Source organism: Anarhichas minor, unplaced genomic scaffold, assembly GCF_050575085.1.
Source record: "Anarhichas minor isolate MPS153535 unplaced genomic scaffold, ASM5057508v1 ptg000022l, whole genome shotgun sequence".
In the NCBI taxonomy this organism is placed as follows: Eukaryota; Metazoa; Chordata; class Actinopteri; order Perciformes; family Anarhichadidae; genus Anarhichas; species Anarhichas minor.
The window spans coordinates 4,239,381-4,264,936 of NW_027466468.1; positions in this window are offsets into that span (position 1 = coordinate 4,239,381).

Genomic DNA, 25,556 nt, shown 5'->3' on the forward strand with positions numbered 1-25,556 from the left:
TGTGCCCCTCTTACTGGTCCTTTCTAGTCTTGTTTCTTGTAACGACTCCTTGCTGTTTAAAGGTTACCGTTCAGAGAAATGTCTGCAGCAATGAGAAATCTGCTGACGGAAAGCTGCTGCATACAAAAAACGCTGACCAACCCTGCTCCTCACAGGTAATATACTCTAAAGTCAAAAACAGTCCTGTTCATGATGAATGTGATCCGTTTTAAATGAAACACGCGGCTGTTTTATAAGCTATTTCACCTTCAAATGAGGGAGAATCTTTTATTTGGAAGAACAAATGTTTTAGAATCCCAAAAATATACATACATCAGTTATATGAAGATTTCATGTTATGCCTCAAAATAAGCGGCAGACCATATTAATATAGATCAAGTCAAATTCTCTGATTTAAAAAAAAAATTCTCTCATGAAAATGAAAAGCTTTATGTTGAATGAAAGCTCCTTGTGAAATGCTCACAATTTCATGCCCATATTAGGCAAAAAGTTGGACAAATGACAAATATTAAAAAGGGAACTTGAGCAATTTTGTTCTGCCCTTAAAGGCCGTAGTACTCACAAGAAACTGATTAAAGGAGCATAGGCTGAGATATCGTCCCTTTATTCCTACATATCCCATAATGCTATTCAGTTGCATCTCTCCTCTTTGCTGTCCCTTCTTGCCTGGTAAATGCCCATGTCTTTGAAACTGTTCATCTCCAGTATGTAAAAGCCTTTTCTTTTTATCTGACAAATGTAACAAATAAACAGATGGACCATGTGTAAAATCGGTGGAGTACAGCCAGACACCACAAAGAAAGAGCCTAAATATTTTGTATTTATTCAGTTGAAGGCTGATTATCTGTTCATTTCATTCCTCGGCATGAAGGTCTGTTTCAAAGCCGGGGAAGAGAATAACAGATTCTGTAATTACACCACTAGATTTTCATGGATAAAGGTCTCTTACTCACACATATCTTATTTGTAGAATGAAATGATTCAAATGGAGCAGCTGATACATTCACCCCTCCGAATGAGGGAATTAATTGTCAACTTGTTGCTATCATATCAAATGTGTATTGACGGTGAACATTCTCTATACAGATATCACGGTGAAACTGTGAGAGAAACATATGGTATCTCACTCATTTCCTTAAGAGAATACAGTGTTTTAGGTGCTGTCTCCACACTATCAAGCAGCATGGATTCCAGTTTGATTTAGCTCAGCAAATTTAAAGTCCTCATTTAAAAAAAAATCCTACACAAAGATACATGAATGCAACCGCTCGGAGAATAGATAATGTGTTTTAAAAATCAGGTATTGTTTTCCCCGTTACCGCTGCTCGGGCCCCCAGAGGCCGCGGGAGGAAATGCACAGAGCCCGCGCTGCTTTTGTTAATTAAAGCTGTCAATCAGTTTCTTTTTTTCTTGTTGTTGTTGTTTTTCTGTCTCTCTCTCTGGATCCGTTTGTGTCACTCTGATCAAAGCCGCGATCAAAAAAAAAAGAGAAGCCCATTTTCTTCAAGCAAACAACAGGATTTTTCATGTCTTTTTAATGCAAGACTGCAAACTTTTGGTGTGTTCAAAGTTCTGTTTTTTTTCTTACCGCTTCTTATTCGCTGCGGTTTGTATTTCGCGTCTTCATCTTTTATTCATCTCTTTCCTCTCAGTAGGTTCAGCCACCAGAAAACGCCTTTGGGTTCATTACACAGTACTTGCAGCACAAAGGAATATTGTTTCCTTGACTTGAGATGGGGGAAAGTTGTTGAATTCACGACGGCACACATACGAGATTACCTTTTAATCCAAATTATTTGAATGGTACACATCTGATGTTGTTAAAATGCAAACGTTTAATCCGGTTCTGACCATCGTAGATTTACAGATTGTTTATTATAATGTGATTAAAATACATCATTCCCGCTCAAATACTCATGTTTGATCACCCGTCTCCTCTTTTTACTGTTCAGTAGATTCTCTTTCAGCGTGCACTTCAGAAAGAGGTGCAAAAGGAGAAGGCATGTAACTGAAAGCAGACTGAAGCACTCAGTGTTAAATGTATTAGCATACATAAAAAACATTTGCTGTAGAGAAACACGACTAACATGAGTCAACAGAGACTGAGTAGAGAAAAGAAGCAAGAGAAAAGCACATTAGAACATTTAGAAAAGTGTGAACCGAATACAGATGAAGAGAAAAAAGTGCCCTCGGCTGTGCAAACACACGAGTGGTGTTAAAACATATATACAAGTACAGTTTTGTGGGTTGGAATGCACAATATATGCAGATATTGCAAATTTAGATATACAGGTTTTTTTTTGGATGTGTTTTGTGCAACTACAAGTTTATTTTGTTGTTGTTTTTGTCTGTGTATGTCTATAAATACAGTAGGAATGTGTGTATGTAGATGTTGGAGAAATACATATGTACGGTATGTATAGTTTGGGTAGTAACTCTATTTGTTCCTTTTGTGTGGCACTAGCAGGTCAGTAGAGGGACAGTTGAGATGGGGGAGGTAAATGTGTATTTACTGCATGATGAATATGGTTTTCAATATGTTTCAGGTGAACTGTATATTTCTGGGAAAAATTAATAACAATATGATTGAAATGCTCCAATAACACCGACAATAATCCCCATTACAAGGATAGATATTGTCATTAGTTACATTAGTTGAGGCTCGTTTAAAAGGATGGGAAGTACATCGAGTGAAGATGGGAGGAAAGTGTCTGTTGTGTCTCTGAGTTCCCAGGAGAACGTCTGTCTGTCTGTCTGTCTGATGTTCTATAGAGAGAGAGTCCGGGCCTCAGAAAGCCCCAGAGAGCAGTTCGACATGTCCGTTCGATTAGAGATGGAGAGCAACCCAGCAGGTGTGTGTCTGTGTCTCTGTGTGTGTGTGTGTGTGTGTGTGGGGGGGGGGTGTTCTCCATCCATCCAATCAGCTTCAGTGTGCCGAAGCAGCTTTTAGTGATCACCTACTCCAACTCTGTGTCAGTGTGAACCCCCACATTCTAATATGGATTATTGTTCCATTTCCAAAAGGAAAGTTGAGTGTGTGGAGACTTATGTCAGGTTGGTTGATTGGAGTGTTTTTAAATGACATGTTATTCTTGAATTTCTAACAGGAAATTTATAGAAACAAGGGAATGTTAAAAACAATATTCCTTTGCTAAGCTCTTGTTCACTTTTAAAGTAGAGCAATACAAAGCATCCTGACTGGAAATGGTGCCCGGCCCAGGACAGGTAAGCTCTACAGTGGGCGAAAAAAACCACAAGGAACATCATTGTTACCCATCTACCAAACATCGGCGATATTGATGATAGGAGGTGCCTGCGAAGAGCCCAAAGGACATTAAAAGACAAAACCCATTACATTACAGTCATTTAGCAGATGCTTTTATCCACAGCGACTTACAATAAGTGAGTTCAACATAGGTATTCAAGAGAACTACTAGTCACCAGAAGTCAAGTGCATCTCCTTTTTTAAACAAGCATCTAAGAGCATAAACCAGAGCAAGAGTACAGTGCAGAAACAAACTAATACGAATACAATAAGTGCTGAGTGGAAGGCTCAGGGTAGTACTTCTTGAAGAGGTGAGTTTTCAGCCTGATGAAAGATGGGCAGTGACTCTGCTGTCCTGACGTCAGTGGGGAGTTCATTCCACCACTGTGGGGCCAGGACAGAAAACAGCCGCGACCGGGTCGATCGGCCGCAGGGACCTCTGAGCGAACCAATCGCCCCGAGGCAGCAGAGCGAAGTGGTCAGCCGGGGGTGTAGGGCTTGATCATGGCCTGGAGATAGGAAGGAGCTGTTCCTTTCACTGCCCTGTAGGCTAGCACCAGAGTCTTAAACTGGATGCGAGCTCTTACAGGGAGCCAGTGTAGAGAACGGAGAAGGGAAGTTGTGTGGGAGAACTTGGGGCGATTGAACACCAGACGAGCTGCAGCTTTCTGGACAAGCTCCAGAGGTTTGATGGCCGACGCCGGGGTTCCGGCAAGTAGTGAGTTGCAGTAGTCCAGGCGGGAGATGACCAGAGCCTGGATGAGCACCTGCGCCGTCTCATCAGTGAGGAAGGGGCGAATCCTCCTGATGTTGTAGAGCAGGAATCTGCAGGAGTGTGTTGTAACCGATGCAATGTTTGCTGAGAACGACAGTTGGTCGTCCAGGGTCACACCCAGATTCCTCGCATTCTGAGTTGGCGTCACCACGGTATCGTCAACTCACCAGGCCACAGCCTGTTCACCCTGCTGCACAGATCTCCAAAAATGTGGCTCATTTATAAACAAATATGTCAGCATTAGGATATTAATTGCCTTCTTCTCAACTTGATCAGCTAGACTAATGTATAGTATATGTATATGTTTTTTGCATTCTTGTATTTCTAGGATGCCTTTTAAACATCTGGCCATGGCCAATGAAAAAAAAAAAAAAAAAAAAGATTCAATTTAAATACTGCTGACGTTTTTAGGACCGTAGATTATATCAGGACTTCTTTTTTTCAAAAGAGGAAAGGAAAAGAAAAAGACTGCTGACATTTGCGGTACTCTCGCCGGACAATGAGAATATCTCCGCAACTTGTTAGGAAATGTATGAAACAGCGGGATGATTCAAACAGCTCTTTTAAAATTCAATGTCAAGAGGGAACGGACAATACGCACACCTAATGTCACTGGCGCTGTGTGTCAAACGGCTACAGCGAAGGTATTCTTTCACTTTGCCCGTTAAGAGTGAGCACTTGCAGCGCTGGAGCAGAGATAAGGATTGAGGAATGGCTGCGAGAGAGAATCTGCGATGAGGGGGGGAAAAAGGCCAGAGAAATGCCAACTCAGGCTTCTGTCTCTGAGTGTCTTGATTGTTCGCCGACACCCTTTTCTAAGAGTCTGCCAGGGCCGCTCTGAATGGATGCCAATTATCACGCCCAACAATGTTTCTCAACAATACTTTAACGACGTGCCGTTTGTCGAAAGAAGCCACTAAGCTCTCAGGAGTTAATTGGTTTTTAAAAAGCAATATAAAATCCCATCGCAATAATCAGTTCTCGTGGACTCTCTTTCTTTCCTCCCATCAAACAAAAGCCGCTAATTGTTTTAAGACCTACTGTGAGCGTTTCACGTGAAATTACCTAGAGGCGGCGTCATAATATGCACAGCTTGGGTGTTTGGCAGGAGAGGGGTGAGAGACGGATTTCTGCGTTTCTCTTCTTCTTTTCTTTCCTGTGTAGTTTCACCGTTTGTCACAGAGGAAGTTTGAGGGTGGATACCTGTAACAGCTGTGTTTCTGGGAGAAAGTTAGTTCATAATAAAGAGACTGTATGGAAATGAAACATATGGTTCACTTTTTTAAAAAAAAGCAGGGCCTTCCCAACTCAATAAAAAAATGCAATTGACACTTACCTTGATGTAGAAAAAAAACTAAAATCTCCAAAATACTCACAGGTGAACTGGCACAGTTTGTTTCATCGTAAAAGCTAAAGCTGAACCAAGAGCCAAGAGCCACTACCTGAGCAGTTGTTACCACAGGCAGCAGCTCAAAGGAAGGCTGCAGTAGATATGTCAGCAAGAGAACATTGAAATGAAGAACCTCTTCGTGTAAGGCCTCTCTTTTGAGCGCTCCAGAAAGTTGATGATTTTATTGTTAGAAACAGATGCAGGTCTTTGAAGAGAGAACCAAAATACTTTGGAATCAACCAACATCCATTCTTAGCGCCTTCTTACTACAATGAATATTCAACACGTGTTGTTTTGTACAATGCCAAATAAATCCCCAGAGTAAATAAATCCTATGGTAATAAGGTAATACAATAAGTAAATATGATGATTCGTGTTCTGCCGTGTGCCAAAAACAACCTGGCATGTATTTGCATTTATTGTGGTCATGTCCACTGATCATCAACAACAACATTCTGGCCTCCTGTTCAAGTGAGGATCCAAAAAGCGATGTATTCTTGGTGTTAGCTAAGTGTCACTTTGTATGTGACACAATCGCCTTAATGTACAAGCCAAACGTGCAACAACAAAACAAAAATGAAATTACTATCCAGGAATCCTCACAAGAGGTTATTGTACGGATCTTCTGGTGAACTTGTAGAGGAATGATCGCCCTGAGCTCGTGTTTAGGTTGCGAGTGGCCGGCTATGAATTGTGTCGGAGTAGATTTATCGGATTTTGCTCACTAAGCATTCTCAGCATACCAAATGTGTGCAATTCATTTGAAGATATGTGCACGTTGCTCTCCTGTTCTGTTTCACTGTCTCAAAATAAAAATAAAAATCAACACTCTTCTGCTGTTCCAAATATTTCAGACTACCCTTTCTTTACCCCCCCCCCCAAATTAAAATAGAAATAACCCAACCCCCCTTTTGCCCATCTTTCTCCTCCTAATAATTTCCTTACAGCCCCTAACACCATCATCCTGCAGCGTTACACAAATACAACAGGCTTACTTTTATGTCACCGTTAAAAGACTGATTTATCTGATCATTTATCAATATTAAAAACACCTGACACATATTCCTTGACCTGAAATCGTCATGTTAGAACCAAAGCAGGCTCTGTCCTCCATTCCCCAGACCGTTGATAGGTGTGAGCCCGAGCGGCTGACCTCCGTAATGAGCCTTGTTCTGCAATACAATCCCAGCCCGCCGTTGATGCTCATTTCCACTTCGGGGTTGAAGGAGGCTGCAGCGACGATTGTGTCTCCTGACATGTGACATACAGGGGGGTTAAGGGGATACAATAGCCCCATCATGTAAGGAAGTCACAGAGACTGGCGGGGAAATAGAAAGGAGAGAAGTGGGCTCGGCTTCAATGCTTGGCACGTATAGCCTACTTTATATCTCAGAGCCTGATCCCTTTTTTTTCTTCTTCTTCTCGTCCTCTGTCCTTCAACAACAGTCCAATTACATTGGTGGTGATAATAAAAGACCCTTGCACAAAGCCACAAACGCTTGCAGGGCGGGAAGGTGGCTTTGTTTTTTGTGATGCGTGTCATTTAATAAAAGGGTAACATGTTGAATATTAGTCGTTATTTCCTGCAGTACATTTAGAGATTTGCATTTAATATTCCTGTTTCTCAACAAAGAAAAAAAAAATCCACAATTGCATATGAGCCAATAATAACCCACAGTGTTTGCTAAAATATGTTGTCCCTTATTGTCCCTCCCCCTCCCCCCTCCCCTTTGAACAACACAGCGAGATACATCTTTCTCAGCCTGTGGTCCTTGAAATCAATTCGTCGGATATGAGCGGAATTAGCGCCGGATCAGACCGAATTCAGCCTGATGAAAAGGCGTCTTGTGCCGTCGCTGCGGGAGTGCCCGACGCGTACGGGAGGAGCGAGCAGGGAAACAATGGAAAAAATGCATAATGCTCTGAACAGTGGGATCCCTGCTCCCTCTCCACCTGGGACTCAGTGTGGAGGATCCCCTCTGACCGCAGCCCAATTAAATCCTGCACACGCGCACACACACACACACACACACACACACCTCCACGTGGAGTGACCCGCTTCCATCATGAATATGGATGTGCTTGAGGAATGCAAATAAACCCTGGCCGGCTACAGACAGACAGACAGACAGTCAGCAGCACAACAAAGAGGTGGTAGGGAATGAGAACAAAGGAGCAGCTCAGGGTTGAAGCAGCACAGATGCCTTCACTTCCAGCTCTGTCACAACCACAACAACTTAATAATACTGGAATATACTGTATATGCATCTGATACTCTTTGACTTTTGATACAGTATTCGTGTGTTTTAGTCCGCATTTCATACGCATTCGTCTGTTTCTCCAGCAACAATGAAAACAATACAGGGCGATAAACTCAAAACTCATTCTATCTCCCCCTCCTTCCCTCTCGGTGACTCCGGACGTCTCGTCATTTAGTGAGATGGAGGCCGAGGGAACGCCGAAGACGAACCGCGACTGTAATTGAATCATTCGGATATGTTTTTTTGCTAAATATCTGCTCAGAGAGGCGGACCTGCCAGTCAGTCAGCGGCGTATATAGACGCCATAAATATTAGATGAAGCTGGGGGGGGGGGGGGGGCTGCCCAGAGGACACTGCTGATCCCAGCGTGCGACCACACTGAAAATAGCTGAGAGAACGAGCAGAGAGCATTCTGGTCTTTAAAATGGGCTTTTGTGCAGAGACGTCTTTAAAAAAAAAAAAAAAAGCATCGTCATAGCTGGTTATTGTGATATAAAACAGCCTTATTGAAACGGAACAATTGCTGGAATTCCATATGACAGTATTCGGGGCGACGCAACAGATTTTCCAGTGCTTCACCAGAATAAGCAATAAAACGGACAGCCTCATAGATAGTGACATTTAATGCAGGAGAAGTGCCAAGCCAGACGCGGCGTACAGGGGTCTGCTTGTAAATAATTAATCTTTGCTCTTCATGTCTTCTTGTCAGTACAGACGAGGGGCTTGTATCCTGGCAACGCGCCACGGTTCCCACATGCTGCAGGGAGAGAGAGGCCCTCGGGGGGGAGACAATCTTCAACCTGCCTGCAGCAACCACGCTCACACACACACACACACATAAATACAACGAGACGCAGCAGTCTGCTACACACAGGCATGCATGTGTACACTGGAAACGATACTAACTAGATGTTTGCACATGTACATACTTAATGCGTACACACATGCGTGCAAATGTCGGTGCATTTACTCCACACACACACACAGCTCATAATTGTGTGCACACACAGCCAGACGGCATAAGGCCAGACTTACCTGCACACACAAAAACATATGCAAGGATTCATGCATGCATACTGTATATACACAGTAGCCACTAGACAGATGGAGGCTCTCATTGCACACGCACACACATTCCTCTTGAGGAGGCCTGTGAGGGATGCTCTGATTGGTTCCCTCTAACACCAGGCGGCTTTCCCTGAAGGTCCTGGGTTGCAATCCTCTTTATCTAAGGATGCCAAAGGACACGATGCGCGCGTGTGTGTGTTGGACTTTAACTAAAGTATGTCCTGCTTTTGTGTGTTAGCATGAAATCGCACAATAGATTCAAGCATACCTGAATCATTTAACAAACTAAAAACACATGCTTGTTGCCTCTGCCAACTGACCATGGTCCAAAGAAAAAAATATTAAGACTATTAATCCATATTTTTATGCGTTTTGCAACCAAAATCGTACATTTTTAAATGCCATTCACTCCGTTTCCTTAACGCTGAGGGTTCGCTGATGCATGGAACAAAGATAGAAATAGTGTACTAACCAAATTCAAGCACTTCTATATGTTCTTTACCAAATTGTAGGTAGTGACCTTTCATGTATACGACAACATTACATTTTAAGTAGCATTACCTTTTCATGTTCTCATTACATGTTGCTAAGCTGACCAAAGACCGAACCAAACTCTAACCATTTAACAACGTTAACCACATGTTTGACATTGTGTCTGTTATGTTTAGGTATGAGGACTAATTTAGGAAATGCGTCGGAGGATAAACACAACAAATGGAAAAGGACTTGTGAGTTTGTCATTTTGAGCCAACCCCCTTTCACATTACGTGCAACGTAACCGCTTGAAACAGTTAAACGTTTCCGTCTTTCTTAAACCTAATGTTTGTACGTTTGTTAGGTTCAGGAAAGCATGGTTTGCGTTAAAAGAGCTATGTTTGTCATGGACCAGCTTACGTAGCCCACGTAAGTTAAAAAATCCATTTGGGTTAAAAGAACTACGTTTTTGTTTTTTAACATCTTACGTAGCCCACATAGGTTTAAAAACATTGTTGAGGTTGAGGTTGAAAGTCCACAGGTGAATGTCCTGTGTTTGAGCATCCACCCTGACCTCTTCCACACACTTTGATTAAAAGATCTCTCTGTTGAACCTGGGGATTTGTGTGTCCACCTTGACAAAGGATCACAATTGGACTTTCAATTGGCATTGTTCCCGTGGTGCTGGAGTCACTTCACGTACTTTGGTGAGATCCTACGATTTTACGCAGTCATTTATCGTGATAAATAGGTGCAGGTAATAGCCAATAGAAACCTTAAACTGTGTACAGGGGTGCTACTGCTGCAGGAAAGGGCTTCTTCTATACATACCTTTGCATCTAATGCACACATCAGTCAGTTAAACCTCAAAGTCTGTCAAGGACACACGATGACATTCGATAAAAACAGGGTTCTGGTCTCTGCGATACTCAAACACAGCTAATTAGTGGAGATTCTTTCGGCCTTCAATGTGAATAATCACCACCCAGGCCAGAGTATTTGGACACTAATGCCATAATGAGCCTGGAAATTGGACACATTAGCACGTGGCCGCTAAAAGCATGTGACACCCATTTTTCATCCCATTTACCAGGAGTGCGTTCTGCTGCCAGTATGGAGTCTAGTAGTTCAGTAATTCCGTGAAAAAAAAAAAAAAAAGTCATGCAGTAAGTATGCATTAGTGATTTCAGGGAGATTTTCTGACGAGTCATGCTGCATTTTCTTGCATTCTCTTCGGTCCCCTCCGAAACTAAACTGAAAGCTTTCTCGCTTGTTTTTTTTTTTTCTTGCAACACACACACACACAAAAAAAGAAAGAAAAGAAACTTATGCACAAACACTCCAGCCCACCTGGGCAAAAACAAAAACCCCAGAAACCTTGTTTGTGCAGATTGATTGCGGAGATGTATTTGGCTAATGGAATTACATATATGTGTTGGCCTCTCTCTCTCCCTCTCTCTCTCTCAGCCAGTATAGTGTGTGTCCGTGTGTGTGTGCGCGCCTCCAGGCTTGTGTAGAGCTGACGAAGGCCTTCCCTCTCTGGTGGGTCAGGCTAATTATTATTCTAATGGCCTCTCAGTCAGATGCAAATAGCTCTAATGGCAAAGCTAGAGCCGGGGGAGGGAGGGGAGGTAAGGAAGGAGAGAGGAGAGATGGAAGTGCACAAAATTTGATTTGCATTATTGTTAGAGAAATATGCGAGTGTTTGTCGTGTGTGTGTGTGTGTATGTGTGGGGGTAGGAGGGATTTCTGTACTTGAGTGGTTTATATTTCCCTTAATTTAAATTATTCACTCCAGTACCGTGTGCAGCTTATTGAAAAACAAATATGCTACTAAAAATCTGTGTACATTTGGGATTAGCGGTTGTAAAAAGTCTTAGCCTTTTTCTAATAACAATTACTGAAATGTAGCATTCTCAAAATAAAACTGAGGATTTCCAAAATCCAAGCCGACAAAATATATAATGTACCATCACAGGAGGACCTTGTAACAACGGAGTGATATGACAAGAGGATTGATAAACTTCTTTTTCCTCTTCTTTGTATTCTTCTTTATTCAAATTCTGCTTACACATTAATTAGAATTATCAATGTAATAATGTCGCATATAACAATATAATCAGTCACATGGGACATTTTTCTGCACAATGAGCACTTCTGTTTTTTTACTGAAATGTGATTTTGAAAGCAGTACTTCAAATGTAATATTTAGATTTATTTTTTGTTAATATATACATATATATACAATGGTTCTTTTTACGCCTCCTATTACCATTAGCATTTTACCCGTTACTTTGAATTCAGCGATTATCTTGATTTAAATGAAACAATCAAAAGTCTTTTGTTTAAAAGAAAAGATCAGATATATATATATATATCTTTATATATTTCTCCTCCTTATGATTCAGTAACACACGTGTTGAGCTCATGCCTGATAATGAATTCTATCACTCACCAACACATTTGGGCACAACGTGCACCCAGCAGCAGCGCTGTAATTGTTGGTAGGTGGAGGGGCGTGGAGGGAAACAACCTTGCCAGGCTATTAAAGCGAAGACAGACGATGTCTTCTCAGCAGAGCAGACCAAGGCTGCTCAGAGACAAATAGACGGAGACAGCGTGGTGCAATGTTTCCTTTGCCCTCCGATTCCCCCGTCATCCTTGAAGTGTTTGAACTTTATAGATCTCCAGGGCTCTCTGGTTTGCCAAAACATTGTTGGTTTCACACACGTATTGTGCTACACAAACAGGATCACCGCGGAGGAACGTGAGGGTTCAGTCATTATCATAATGAGAGAAGAGGCTCTGCAACATGTAGACTACAACCAAAACACACGTGTTCTGGAGCCAATTGTGGACCAACACAATGACTGAATCAAGGTTTTAAAATGAATTTGATGTCAAGGCTGTTGGACCAAAAGGGACTTTTTTGTTTAATGCTGGGATCATCAGGCAAATTCTGGATGAAAACGGGTCCTCAGGTGATCATGTGGGATGAAAGCAGGCAGCGACGTCCGGTTCTGCCGATTAAAGCCGATTCGGAAGTGTCTTAAAACTTGCATTCTCTCTACTGACCAGCAGGGGGCGACTCCTGTGGTTGTATAGAAGTCTATGAGAAAATGACTCTACTTCTCTCTTGATTTATTCCCTCAGTAAACATTGTAAACATGAGTTTATGGTCTCATTCTCTAGTTTCAAGTCTTCTTCAATACAGCATGATGTTCATTTAGTAAATGATGGTCCATTTAGAGTAAATACACCATAAAGCAGAGTATGCTTTAGGGCGGGGCTTACTGTGATTGACAGGTCGCTGCTGCTACCAGAGAAGTATCCGTCGTCAATACGTCACTAATCCATATTCCAAATAAAGTAACTTCCGTTCATTGGATGCCAAAAAACAACATGGCGACGGCCCTGTTTGAAGATGGCTATTCAACTGACCTTGGAGTGTCTTTCATCCAGAAATTCTCATATTTTCATAAAAATAAATAGTCTACGACTAATACTGAGAGCTCACTCCAACAAATGTTTTGGTATTCTAGTCACTTAAATCAAAAGCTGATGTTTAAAAGTGGATTATTAATGTGTCAAAAAAGTGATTCCAATCATTTTCACTGTTGGCAATGATGTCACTTAATTGATGTCAGATCAACTCTGCACCTGCTTGTTGTCATTTCATGATTTTGCCTGCCTTGGAAACAAAACATGAAGACACTTCATGTTTTGTTTCCAAGGATTTAATCAAAGGCTGAATTCAAATGAGTGCATGCAGGATTATAAAAATGCACATTGGTGCAGTGTTTAGAGTCTCTCTGAAGTAAGTGCCCCGTATTCACCTCGATGCAAAAACGTGATTCCCAGCAGATTCCCCGTAACCATGGTGAGGCGGAGGACTGGGGGCAGCATTCCTTTAGGAAGCGGGATGGGAAGCTCTCGTCACAGAGAGCCGATTGTTTATTCAACTTTAGGCCCAATACAGAAAGAGACGGAGCTTTTGAAAAGAGAGAGGAAGAGGAGAAGTTTTAAAGAGTTTCAGAGCGATGGGAGAGAATGACGGCGACGGCATGCTACCGAGGTGAGCAGAGTTAACTGAATATCAGAGCAGCCAGGGTTTGGTTTCACATCAAGTCCTCTCGCAGCTTGCCACCCTTAAGTTGAAGAAGAATATCTCCCTCTGCCAGCTCCTCGCCATTGAACCTCCCTGTGGCAGAATTCAAGTCCCCAGGCTGTGACAGCTGTGGGCCCTGAAGTGGCGTTTCCCAGAGAGCCGGCCAAACATTCCTCCCTGCTTTGTGGACTCACAATGGGCACAATAAGTTTGGCAACAGCACGGCATCAGCCGGCGAGAGGAAGAGGAGAAGTGCTGGCTTCTTTTCCGAGAGTGTCAATTATCTGGCTGGCTATACAGATTATTCTTTCTTTTTTTCCTTCTCCCTTTTTCTTTTCCTCTCTTCACTTTCCCTTTTTTTTTGCGCTGGCAGCATCGTCTCACTTTTGAGAAACATTATACGGCTTGAAATACAACACTTTCCACTTTTGTCACGCGCTTTGGCGGAGCTGCCCACGCTTTGTGTAGGCGCTTAATTTCCCATCCACTCTGGGCTTTAAGTGCGGCTCAATTCATCTGGAGAGGGACGTTAAGGCTCGCTCAGAGAGTTGAAAGAATGCTACCGAACGAGCGCCGACAAAGACTAAAGCGCCGCGACAACGGGACCTGCTCTGCGGAGAGACACTTCAAACCTGCTTCTCGCTTCTCCGCTGCTTTGACTGGAAGTCAGCCAGCAGCATCCCCGGCTTCAGATCACAAGGCAAAACACATCCTCTCACATTCTTACTGACTTTGAAACACATCTATCCTATCAGCGCAGGATGCGTTGTACTGTACTGACTATGCGCCCACACCTCATTAATACATGAAAGCCTTTTTGTCCTTATCGCCGCTCTCCGTTCATACGACCCTCCTCGGACGACCCTCACGTCTTCATTCGGATATTTAGGCCTTGCCTAAACAACAACAGCATGGCCTTTTGTGCAGAATCCTGTCTTTATACCTGCAGCATGCTAATTTGTCTCCGGGTAACGGGGCTCTTTTAGAAAGCACGAGGCAGAGCGCGAGGCAATTTATTAGTCTAATTTAAAATGTCTGTCAGCAGAACGCTATGGGAGGCGATAACTGGCTGCAGGATGACAGCGCTGTGAATGGAGAGTGTCGTGTTGTAAAGTGGATACGCACAGCCGCTGTTTATTATGCTAGGGCTAAGGCACTGACCTGTGTGTGCGTGTGTGTGTGTGTGTGGGGGGGGCTCGTATATACAAATTCATACAGATGTAAAAACACATACACACACACCATCTGAGTGGATTGATCACTGGAGACTCATTTATTATCCGGGGGCGCCCTGACCTCATACACATTATCATTTGTGTGTGTGTGTGCGTGTGTGTGTGTGTGTGTGTGTGTGTGTGTGTGTGTGTGTGTGTGTGTGTGTGTGTGTGTGTGTAACGCCACAAGTGCCTCCACAATACTCCGGTATCACCTTTCTAACATTCATCTCTAATTTCTGTCTATGGCAGGCCGGCCTTTGACCGGATTCTGGTCGGAACCACTATGTGAGGAGTGAGAGAATATTTTTGCTTCAGCTTAGTCATTCCCAATCACTGGGCTGGGACCCACAGGTGGGTCGCAGGAGATTTTATTTGGGTTGTGCAATAAATTAGCTAAATTTCTTCCATAGACTTTTATTGTACATTTATATCTGCAGAACACTTTTGAGCCACATGAGGGAAGCTGAATGTTGGCATTGTTATAATTGTAATAATTGTAGCTTACTTTTAACATTGAATCTCGTATGAATGGCTGGTGTACATTCTGTTTGTTTAGGAGGTAAAAACAAGAGCCCGTTATCTCCCCCTAAATGCATTTATTTAGTCTAAATATGTTGTATATGTTTTAGATTATCAAACTTACAGTATATAAGGTGATGTTGAAATGGCAGTACAAAATTGTTCAGTTAAGCATACATTTGCTTTTCTCACAATTTATAGAAAAGGTTTATTGTGAATTTGGTTGCAATGGTTTGTCATTTAAAAAATTGGGTCCCCAGAAAATGAAGTTTGGGTAACAGTGTTCTAGCTGATGGATGTGCCTGGCTAGAATAGCACCCAGAGGACAGATATGACACTGAAAGAAGGACAACAATGGTCTTCAGGTAATATTTATTTGGATCCACAATATTATTATCATGCAGAGGTGTGGGTCCGAGATCCACCATCTTTGAGGGAGTATCAGGGGGTCCCCAGAAAAATGGGAAATAATATTTTCGCTATTTAATTCACTATAGAAGTGAGCCAAATGTGAGCAAGAGCCACAGGATTGACTATCCAGATCACAGGTTTCACTTCCTCCATGGTTATCTCCTCATCTGTAGTTGACAACTGTAGAATTCTGGTCTTCAGGCCTTTGCACACCAAGTCCGTATCTTTCATATTCCTTTTTTCCAATCTGTCATCCAATAAAAATAGTTACTCACAGAACCCTTGCACACTCAGTCCGATGCATTCGATTTTTCTATTTGTTGTGAAAATCTGCAATTTAAGACCAAACTGAATTAATGAAGTGGGTGCAATGGATAGGGCTAGTCCCAAACAAGGCATTATCAAGAAGCTATCGTTTAGCTGCCTGGAGCACGAACACAACTAGTCTAGTTTTTATTACATCTTTTGTTTTGTGACCATCCGATTACAAACTGTTCTGCAATCACCGGCCACGATCTATTTTTAAACTCTGCAGCTCTGTATTCTTTACTTTTTTTTCCTTCGTTTTGTTGCCAAGTCTTTTGTGCAGGGAGAAAAATGAACGAGGTGAATCGGCTCATCAGATGATGACGTTTGCATTAACGGTGGCTCTGATTGGTCAAACGACTCTGACCGATGCAAAGAAAGGGAGAAAATAAAACCTGTTCCGAAAACTTAAATGATGGCCAAAAATTTCGGAAACGGTGTGTAAACATGATTGACACAACCTGAGGTTGTATTTTTCTAATATTTATTTTACTTTTAATAATGAACATTTTGGACCAAAAATTCAGAATTGGTGTGCAAAGGCTTAAATCATGTCCAACAAGCAGAGTCTTATCAAATGGGGTCTTTGACCTGGAAGCTAAGTCATCACTATCCAATCTAGGATTGCAAAGTCAGAGCTGAATGTACATCTGGCTGCACTCTGGCTCAGTCACAGCTCCATCACAGTTTCAATGTCCACTGGAGACAATTCAGAAGCGGAGCATCTGTTCATCAGCAGCCGCATTTATAATATACATCTTTCATAGACATCTTCCTCGTTTTACAAGCATGAATCTATCTATCATCGCCCATTTTAAGAGTCAATATAGCCGATTGACCTGGACTTTTGTTTATTTTGTCAGTCATGATTGTAAAGTAATAATTTCATCTGCAGTTGAGCAGTTTACTGACTGCTGGTCATCATTGTATTCATGAGCTGTGATCAAATGTCATCCTTGTTTAGTTGTCTGACAACAGAGACAGAAAAATATGTAAAGAAGAACTATATTATGAATTTGGCTTAATTAAAGCACAGTAAAGGTGATCACAGAGAGCAAGAGACTGAATGGTGGTCTCTTCTACTTCTCTCTCTCTAGAAACACAAAAAAAACTATTGTTCTACTTTGTATGTGTCAAGACAAAAAAAAATGCGTTAATTGCCAATCGATACAGGCTATTATCAGCTAATGGAAAATATGTTTATATTGTTTTACCACAGTAGCAATGCCCCATTGTGAAACGTTGTGGTTAGGTTTAAACAACAACTCTACTTGGTTAAGGTTAGGAAAAAGATCATGGCTTGTGTTCAAATAATAACATTACAACAAAGCGTATACCGTAAAAATGTAACTAACATATAATGTTAAGTAATAACAATAATAAGTCCACAATTACTTCTGGTTTAACACAGGACATGAATAGTGGTCTCCAGGAAACAAGTCCTGTGTTTGTTTGACCCGTCCACCCGCCCTTAGTGGACTTTCTTGCCTGCTTGTTATTATACCACATATTCCAATAACTGTCAATCCCAAACGTCCACATTTAACGTTCCCGTGGTTTGCAGCAATGACAAAAAAAATTGCGGCGGCTGGGCTGTGACATGAACAGAAACGGGTAAACACAATAATTAGGACGTGACATGATGAAGACGGCATCAAGCTCAATGATTAGATGTTTCTTACCAAAATTCTTCTCGGAAGTCTCACATTCTCACCAAAGAACCAATGCAGTTCTTCATCGTCTGTACTGATGGTTTAACCAGGAGAGTTTCATGTCCATCCAGGTCTTGAAGTGCTGCAACTGCCATTCAACTAGCATTGTCTATGCAGAACACATACTCATGTACACCTGAAATATCTCATTCCACTTAGCTACTTCATAAGTATAGAAATTGGACTCAAAAACACTGCAGTGCAGCAAGAAGGTGGAACGCAGGAAAGTGGAAATAATACTTCTATTGCTAAGTAAGGAATCAAATATAACAATCTTATTATGCAGAGTGTGAGGCCCTGTCTGTACAGTTCTCTGTGTTAAGTGCGTCTGCTACCAGCCTGTTCCCCCCAACTGCATTTTCAAACTCGCTCAAGGATGTATCAATGCCGACGTGGTTGCCCTGCATGGGCATCTGTGTTGGCTATCTGGCCAGGAGTACGTGACGGTGAGTGTGCGGAAGTGCACTATATGCCTGTGTGTGTAGCTCTCCATTTTACAGCTGGTGGGTGGCAGGGCCGAGCAGGACCAGCTGGCCGGCTGTACAGGGCACCGCGGTGCCCTCTGACCCCCCCCGGCCTGGCAGGGGATCCGGGCCAACGGTGGCACGGCCATAAATCCACGGACACAGAGCATGTGGAGGCATTCAGGAGGCAGACACATCACCTGCTGCCTGCCAGCACGCCGCCTCCCTCGCTGCCCTCCTCCACCGCAGAGCCTTTGCTCTCTGTCAAGTGCAAATTGTTCCCATGGAAATAGAGAGAAACACAGTGCTTTTGTTGAAACAGGAGAGTTGAAAAACAATGGAGTTCAGATTGTTGGTGTCATGCACCGTTTTCTGGCAATTTTCTACACACTTGGGGTTTGTGTACATATTTCAGTCTAACGCTCTAATGTTCTACCCTGGAAGAATTTACCATCTTTTGTCCCCCACTGTGACACCCCAATGACAGAAGAAAAAACTAATGGCAACCAAACCATAGGACTACTCCCAAAAAATATATATATAAAAAGGAGAAACAGAGGAACAAATGAGCAAACACCCCCCCATGAGGCCCATTTCTATTTGTCAAATGTGTCACATAGAAACCCAAGTCTCTGCTGATTGGATTTTGATGAAACTTGGGATAATGATGCATTTCACAACAGCGTTCCAACACTTTCTAAATCATCCTTATTTCAGACACCACTGACTGGATTTTGATAAAACTTGCAGGAACGACGCATCTCACCATTCCATTCAAGATGACATAGATCACTGTAAACCACCATAAATACACTTAAACACACAGACACTGAAGAGAAAAAAGCCTATCTTTCCATTTAAGGGCAAAACTAAAGACGACGACAACTTAAGCTGTCAGATTTGAGCAAAAACAAAACCTTTTAATGTCCAAATGTCAGCTGCCCTGCTTATTACATGACATTTCAGAGAGCACCATTGAAATGTCTTGTCTAACTCTGGTATTTGGAGGAGTAAACAAACACAACGCTGTGTAATTACAGACTTAATTAACTCATGTGCTTGACTGGAGGACGGGGACAGAGAGACCAAAGAGGCTGAGACGTCCTCCTCTCCATTGATTCCCAATCAGTACACAGGGGCAGCTCAGTACACAGTTTAAAGATGTTCACTCCTTGAATTAAATCCAGCATTTTGGACATTTAGGAGACATTATTTATTCATTCATACCAGTCGCATCCTCATTTTTATTCCTTCAGAAATTGTCCCAATTATCAGCAGAGTGACATACAGCACAGACCAGTATATGTTCCATCCTCTGTGAAAAAGACGCCTTCACCCTCCTCCACCTGCAAAGTTGCAAGATGTTTACACTAAATATAACAGCAAAATGTTTGCTGTCAACATATTTCATTCGTTTTCCCTATAATATCTTCCTGTTGCAGCTGAACGTTTCTTTGGCTGTGTTTAGGCACAGCATTTGGTTCATGGGAAATATTGTGGTCTTTGTTAAGTATTAAAGTCAGCAGTGACTTGAAGCACGAGGCAGAATGTGTTTTAATATTTAACTAAAACCACAAACTTTCCCTTACCCCAACTAGCAGACTAAAGGTCAACCACATGCATGGAACACTTTTACTTACAGGTCTAGTGTGTAAGATCTCAAGGCATCTAGCAGTGAGGTTGCAAATCGCAACCCGACCGAAACTTCTCCGATGTACCAAGGGTGTAGCAGAACCAGCGTTTGGTTTGTCCACTCTCATCCTCTCAGTCTACAAAGCCCTGAAGCCCCACCCCCTCCATCGCACAGGGTGCTATCCATAGACTGTATATAAGAAGAGGATGTAGTCATCGTGATGTCACCATTTGGTTTGTGGAATGCCGTTATGAGGCCTTGAGCCATCTTGGATTACGGCCGCCGCAATGTTTTTTTCGCAACCAATGAACGGACCGTATCATACTTGGAATCCGTATACGGCTCTGGTAGCGGCAGCCACCTGTCAATCACAGTAAGCCCGCCCTAAAGCATACACTGCTTTATGGCCTATTTGACTCTAAATGGACCATCATTTAAGAAATAAGAAAAAAGAAGACTTGAAACTAGTGATTGAGACCATAAACTTACAATGTTTACTGAGATAATAAATCAAGTGAGAAGTAGAGTCATTTTCTCATAGACTTCTATACAATCAGACTTGCAACAGGAGGAGTTGCCCCCTGGTGGCCAGTAGAGAGAATGTAAGTTTTAAGACACTTCCACATCGGCTTCACCGCCTGGTGCATGTTTATTAAACTTGTATTAATATTGAACGTGCCCGTGTCCAAATTGACATTGCGTGTCCTTGCGTTCATAGCAATGCACCCACCAATTGGGTAGTAGATCAAATAAATGGTTCTTGATATGCTAAGAACACACAGACAGAGAGTCCTTGCTTTATAGTTAGATGACACTGCTACAATGCCATCTCTGGGACAAATGGCACCAAATTTGTCACAGACAATCAGAGATCATATCTACAAATGTCCACCAAATATAGTTCCAATAGCGAATAGCTTCCTGAAGATATTACATTTTTTTGTAATGTAAGTTCTGCCCACAGCATTGGAGCAAACTTTTAGGGCCGGCTATAGCAAAACTGTATGGAACATAAAAAAGAAGACCAAAAAAAACTTTTGCTGGCTTGGTCCAGAGATGTGCTGTACCAAATTGGGTGACGGTTGCTCAAGATTTGGTGGAGGAGCAGCAGCGGTAAAACAATCCATGCGATTAATCGCGATTAAATATTTTAATCGTTGCCCAGCACTAATTATAATTTATAAAAATATATTTCCCATTATCTTATTTTCTCATTGCACAGCTACTGTCTACCTCAGTTGCTCTGCTTCCAGTGCAGCTTGTTTTAAGTAGAGCTTTTATCCAATCAGAGTTCACCTCTGTGTCTCTAGGTAAGAAGAGAGGCCCGAGGCCTGCAGACTCACAAGTGCATCCATGTGCAGTTTAAGTGAATGGGGACGATATTGTAGATTGTCATAGTGTTCAACCAATCAGATCTTTAGTTTGACATGTTGGGCGTATTCTTTGCCATGCCAGAGCCTGCTAGCTGGCCTACAAGTACGTGATTGGTCAGTGGGCTAGCGTGACATGTTGGGCGGTGACAATCCCAATATCTGCTGCCTCTGTCGAGCGGACATTTTCAGCCCTCAAACACATTAAAACCTATTCAAGAAATACAACTGGGGAGGCTCGACTGTCTTCACTGGCGTCCATGAATCGAGAAGGACTTCTTACTGGAACTAAAACGCACGGATGTACTGAACAACCGTGAGATTAAACTCTTTGTTAACAAAGAAAGGAGGATGGACTTTATCTTTAAATAGTGAACAGCAGCTCTGGTAAGTTAAATGCGTTTGTTTTTACATCTGCAGTAGCTTTAATATGCTTGTTTATATATTATTATTTGTATAACTTGTTTTTATGAAGATTGATTTTTGTTTGGTTTAATATGTGATAGGAACCATTGTTACGTCCAATGTTGCTCTGGGGACATATTTAGCTGGTGCCAGTGTTGCCAACTTGGCGACTCTCTCGCTAAATCTGGCGACTTTCCAAACCCTCGTGGTGACTTTTTTTGTCAAAAGCTACTAGCGACAAATCTAGCGACTTTTTCTGGTGTTGTTGGAGACTTTTGTGGTGTTTTGACTTGTGAAAGCACGTACCGTTCTGCATTGTCGTGAACGAGCAGCGAGAGCTGCCGTGAGCACCTCCGCCGCCCCAAAGCACTCACAGGCGCAGCTGTTAGAGCAGAGAGGAGACGCACTCTATCTATAGGTGTTGGCTTCATTTTGTCACAAAACAAATAATAACCGTAGCTGTGTTTCAGCTGCAGGACAGCAGTGAAGGCCCAGGTATAAAATGCACGGCCCGCCACTGAGTCGTACAGTAGTAGACTGTGTATTTCTTACATTTCACTCACTTGTAATTTTAGAAACTAGCCTGATGCTCTAAGCCGTTTTCTCACATGCTGTAAAAATCAAGTTATCTGCTGGAGGGAGTGCTACGCTAAATACAAGTGTAGTTCAAGAGGAAAGGGATTGCTCTGAACCTTTACCAATCCAGTTCTGTGGTTGGAATCCATAATATTTGTTTTTGGTAGACTACAGGTGTCTCAGTATAGACCTTAGACACACACAGGTGTATCCTATTCCATTTAAAGGTCCCACTGAGCCATTCATGTTATTACACCTGTGTTATTATCTTTATCCAGATTTTATATTGTGAGACCTGATTACTAAACTGTGTGCATTGAACTCATTTTAGCATGTAGCAGCTCTCTTTGAACTCACATGCACACACACATCCGTGGTTCTCAAACTTATTCTGTCATTCCCCCCTTTGGAGGAAAAGAAGGTTTCAATTTGATGATAATAATTTCATTGTCAACAGTAAGCTGAGCAAGTTGTCTAGCTCGTCATGGGAGCATTGTCTGTTTTCATTTTCGTCCCTGTCAAATATCTGTCCATTCTGTTAACCTAGACTATTTGTCTGAAAGGACACCATTGCTATTGTTGTAGCTGATTTATTTTCCTCTGCGCCCCAACCAGAGGGCACGCCCCATACTTTGAGAACTACTGTCCTAACACCAACCTAAACCTAATTCTAACTTGAACCTGAAAACCAAGTCTGAACCTCAAACGGGCATTTGAAGAAGAAGTGAGGACTGGCCAAAATGTCCTCACTTTCCAAAAAACTTGTCCTGAATCTTAAGTTCTAAAACTGTAACCGGTCCTCACAAAGATAGATGTACAAACAAACACACACACACACACACACATGAAGGAACGCACAGCAGCACCTAAGTCAACAGAGTAGGTGACAGGGAGACGGACTATTGCCCACTAGCTCAGAGTCATTTAGTCTAGACTCCAGATGTTGGCAGAACATAACCCAGCACACACCTACCCACTCACCCACCTACACACATACATACACACACACGCACATTATACAAACACACACACACACATATTATACAAACAGTGTGAATACAGCAAGCCTGTCTTCACAAGGCAGCATCCCTGCCAGATGTCACTAAGTGTTGATAGACTATCACCACTGTTGGAAACCACTGTGTGTGGGAGTGTTTGTATTTGTCTGTGTGTCTGTGTGTGTGTGTGTGTGCACACATTGTGCTACCGTATTGGAGTGTGCACATTTAAAATGTGTTTTCCTGCATATTTGTGTGTGTGTGCAGTATACATAAAGCCGAGCCTCGGAGCAGCTTGAACAGTAGCACCTCGCAGCAGGAGCCGGTGCAGATAGGGCTGCTCTGTTTGACGAGGTGCTAAATGTTTGTTGTTCTTTTTGAATGTCTAATTTGTTGCCATAACATATGCTCGTCTTCAGCTGTTGAGTGAGGATTATGAACGACAGACCGTAGAAGACTGTGCTCCGTCGTTACAAAGGCTTCAAACTGCAAATGTTCTCAACTCCTAGCAGGGGCACAGCAGGAGCCGACGAACTCGCTGACAGCGATTGATTGATAAGTGGCTGCTTTGACACCAAGAGGCACATGTGTGATTGTTTTCACAGCAAAGTAGTGACATATCAAACTGCCAGTGTCTCCATTTATCACGCACAATCGCCGTCATCTGTCTGTCTTATAAAATGTCTTTCATGGTGAGGTGTCTTACTTTGCAGCAGTGCTTCACATATGTATCACTTAGAACTAGTCGAGTCATTGAGGGATTCTCCGTAACTATTATATTACTTCTTTTATGTGTTCAATGAGGCAAACATGCAACTTTCATAGTTTTTGTGTTGTAGTGGAGCAGGTGGCCCCAAATGCAGGAGACTGCAGGTAACAGGAAGTCAAAGAAAAATAATCTTTATTTACAGTTCATGCAGAATAAAAAAGAAACAAGGATGCCACAAAGACTTAAGAGAAAAGCAGGACTTAAATACAAACTAATGGAACGAGGGGCATTAGGTGCAGGCGGGCGCAGAAGCTCAGGCGAGGGGAGTGAGGTGATTAGTCGAGAGAACAGGCAGGGAGCTGATTGGCTGGGAAGATAACGAGGCTGATTCAGAGCAGGTGTGTAGATGGGCAGAGGAGGGAAAGGCAGTACAGGAACACGGGAGGACAAACAAAACAAAAACCTAAAACCCAGAAAACAACTCAGTCCAGTAAAGAAAAAGTCTGAGGGCATCCGGACATAGAGCCATGCTGCGACTAATGAAATGAACCAACTGTCTTTTGTCAAAGAGTTTCAGGTTTGATTGACTTAACTGACCCTGAATAAGACGCGCACTAACAAAGGCAAACTGGACCGTCCGTGTTTGGACAATGACTGATAACGGGTGTCAACAAGAAACATGAAGGATCACATCTGCATCTGCAGCCATGTTGACCTAACAACACACAGCCAGCCGGGCACACACACACACACACACACACACACACACTAGCAGGAGGTGTTGTTGTCTGGGCTCCACTACAGTCCATCTGTTGTCCAGTCAGAAGGTGAACCTGGGGGGGGGGTTAACCTCAGAGGGAACACTCCCAGTATCGCTCATGTCCAACAGCAGGGGTGGGGTGGGGTGGTGGAGGAGTTTGTGCGATGGCTGAGAGGAAATCCTTGCACTGAGACCAGAATTGTTCGAACCCAGGCCTCGCTAAAAATTGGTCTGGTGGTGACTTTGGCGAGCTCTGACCTAGTTCCTACTTTCCTGAACAGGTGGTGCAAGGCTCGGGCAGAGCAGCCTCACAAACTTGGTGATGTGTGGTAATTTGACTCGACCCTGTTCCCATTTTTGCTTATTTATAGATCTAAATTATAATGAGTTGTCCGACCATCAGTGTCCACACACTCTGTGACCTTGTGACTCCGTCCAGAGCGTGCACCATATGTGAGTGTTTATCAGTGAGATGAACTGCATCTTCACGCGTGTGCTTTCATAAACTATACTGAGCAGATGTTTAAGGTGCCTGTCTGATATAGTTATTCTCATCCTACATCTACCCCATTGTGAATAGGGGGGGGGGGGGGGGGTCTGTGACCTCAGTGTGGTGTCACTACTTGGTCTATTAAGAAGCTTTCAGTGGATCACAAAAGCAATTGATTGGGCGTTGAGCTCACATTCACTACAAGATGCTGAAAATCCCAAAAGTATGTGAGGAATGCAGGGCTGGCGCAAAGTCATTCATCATTAGTGGTCCTTGTATTGCCTCCAGTGATGAGAGCTGCACGATATATCCTCGTACAATGGTTCATAGGTTACTTTCTGAAATGTTATATTTCGTGCGTTTTCCTACGTCACCTGATTACATACGAACTGATTATATATTGGTTGGAACATTGGTTATATATGAAGTAGAGTGCATTGCTGTCGTAGGTATAGCTACAAACACTGTATGAGAACACCTAAACTACGTTTTACATATGTTTTTTGTACAGTATGAGCATGTCATGTACTGGGGAAAATAAACCTTGCTAGTGAAGGTAATCAAGGCAGCAATTACTTTAACTTTATAATAAGATGACATAAACATTATAGGAGACAGAATTGCTTTTACCCACGAGTTAATTGC